The sequence below is a fragment of the Canis lupus genome, chromosome 17, assembly GCF_003254725.2.
Source record: "Canis lupus dingo isolate Sandy chromosome 17, ASM325472v2, whole genome shotgun sequence".
Classification (NCBI taxonomy): Eukaryota; Metazoa; Chordata; class Mammalia; order Carnivora; family Canidae; genus Canis; species Canis lupus.
Window position 1 is genome coordinate 47,459,635 of NC_064259.1, and position 2,630 is coordinate 47,462,264.

At 39.3% G+C, this 2,630-nt stretch overlaps 1 pseudogene; it reads right to left on the reverse strand.

Moving 5' to 3' along the window:
• Nucleotides 1–1,327: 1,327 nt before the first annotated feature.
• On the reverse strand, nucleotides 1,328–2,062 carry LOC112664973 (60S ribosomal protein L15-like; annotated as a pseudogene).
• Nucleotides 2,063–2,630: the final 568 nt, after the last annotated feature.

Sequence of the window (2,630 nt, forward strand, 5' to 3'; positions counted from 1 at the left end):
AAAGAAAGTAGAGTCATCCATTCTCTCCATAAGTCCATAGTTAACCCTGTATTGGGGTATGTTCTGGCTTTTAGGGAACTGCTTGTCATTCCAGCCACAAAGAATTGGTTAGAGTGCTAGCTGGGTTATACAATTGTTGGGGAAATCCATCACCCTTTTTTTAGCTGTTTAAATATTCATAAACCCATAGGGTCCTGTTAAATCCACAGAATAACAAGAAGATTGTCTATACAGAGCTGTTGTGTAGAAATTGAAAAGCTATTTCTCTGAAGTTTACCTCAAGTAGTCTAGCTTAGGCAAACATCATTCATTTAAAATGATCAGAGCTGTAATTGAACATCCGCAAAGATGTGTTATTGAGACATAGTTTCTCTCTATAATAACCCTCATCTTTAATCAGAGGTAGCCACATCAAGACTGATCTGTCTGCAAAACACATCTAGTTTTAACAAACTTGGCCTAATTATTTACATTAGCTCAGCAAGAATAATGATTGATCATATAGATTTTTTAGAACCTGCTTTGCTGGCACTTTTTATAAGGAATCTCTAGGTTGAACTTTTTGTAGCCTCTCCAGGCCAGCAGCCAAGCCAAGTACTTGCCATCAGATGTGCCTGCAATACCTGTAGATTTGGGCAGATTCCTCTTCACAAGGTCCCCAAAGTATCCTGAAGTCCCTGCACTTGCCAGGGAATAACATTCTTTACTCACCTGGTGAGGCGGCTGGGAACTCTGTAAGCAAGATATTGGGCTAACATTTCCATATGGCTTTATTACTCCAGGTTTCATCAAGTCAACTTTAGTTCCTTAAAGCTGTTTGATTATATCTGAATCTATGCATGTCTCTCAAATATGGCATTCCAGTCAAAGCCTTGATAAAATAACCAATATTCCCAATGGTGTCATGTTACAAGAACAGATAAGTGATTGCCATGGAAGAAAGAATGCTTACTGAGACCTTTTGAATTTCAGAGGGCTAAAGTAGAGAGAAAACTTAAATGCTTTAATTTATTATTATTTCTATTTATCACTGATGTCTCAAGAGAAAGTTTCCTTAGTCTGGAAGAGCAAATATTAAAGAACCAGCAATGTTTTAACCAAGAGTACAACAACAGCAACTATACAAAATCATTTGTTTTGCAATTTACTTAGTCCCATATTACTATTTTTGTTTAGTCTGAATGCAGCTTAGTTAGGTTTTTTTTGTTGTTGTTGTTGTTGTTGTTGTTGTTGTTTTTAGCTTAGTTTTGGAAATTCGTAACTAGTTCAGTTTTAGGATTTTTTTTGACTGTCCTAAATTGTTTATTAGGTAAGAATTTTACAACCATTACTTATATTCGTGGTAACAGTGGAACTGGAGAGTATTGCGTCTTCCTCATGCTCCACAAAGAGAACCACCAATAGTGTGGTGGAACTTGTGACCCTTTCCAAGGCAACGGCTCTTGCAGCCTGCAGAGGTCAGCCCTTGCATCTCCCTGTGCTTGTGGACTGGTTTGGTGATCCACTGGGTGTCAGGATTTCTTCTGATAGTTTTATGGTATGGATCAATGAGGATAGCCTCAAAGAATATGTACGTGGAATCTTTGCCAACCCAGTAAGAATTCAAGACTCTCAGAACCCCACAGTGGCATCCAGTTGGCTCCTCTGCAACAGACTGAAGGCCTTGGGCAAACTTTAGCTGGTTAACACCATGATGGACAGGCCATAGGTAGCACCCTTAGGAACTGGGTGTTTGTGGCCATGACGACACACACAAATCTGATATATGACTTAATCTTTCTTGGCCTTGTACCCCAGTCTGCAAGATTAATGGGCCTGGTTGGGCGGGGGCCTTGGGGAGCGCAGAGAGCTGGTGGTACTGCCAACAGCGCACCCTGAGAAGAAAGCGCATGACATTCTTCCTCCACAGCTCCTGGATGTACTTGTACACACCCAACTTGGCCTACCTTTGAGCTGATGGCTGCCACTAGACGGAAAGGAAAAAGCCTTTCTCCCCAGTTTGAATACCTACCTGTATTTGTCCTAAAGATCTTTTATGAATCTTCTTGAAGATAAAATTCATTTTGCAAGAGAATAAGAACAATTATAAATGACAAAAACTTAGAAATGGACATGGTTAATAATCATGATGCAATTGACAAGGAAATTCAAGCTATTTGTGACACATAACATTCCAATGATCAAAATATCAAGTGATGACATTATATGAAAACATATTAAAACTTTAGGAATTGCATATCATCTCTAGAATAGTTATAGTATTTATCTAAATGTAACCTAAGGCTTAGCATTTACTTAACAGTACTTTCAGAATAACTTAACATACCAAATAAGAGGCCTAATGAGTCAAGACTCCATTTACAACTCAAATCTTGGGAAGTTTGTTAAAACCTTAGAAAGTTTTAAACCACACGCCTATGGACGCCTGGGTGGTTCAACTATTGGGTGCCTGCCTTCAGCTCAGGTCGTGATCCCGGGATCTGGGTTGAGTTCCGCATCGGGCTCCTGGCCAGAAGCCTGCTTCTCCCTCTGCCGGTCTCTGTCTCTCTCTCTCAGTCTGTGTCTCTTATGAATAAATAAGTAAATCTAAAAAAAAAAAAAAAAAGAAAAAAAAAAAAAAAGCACATGCC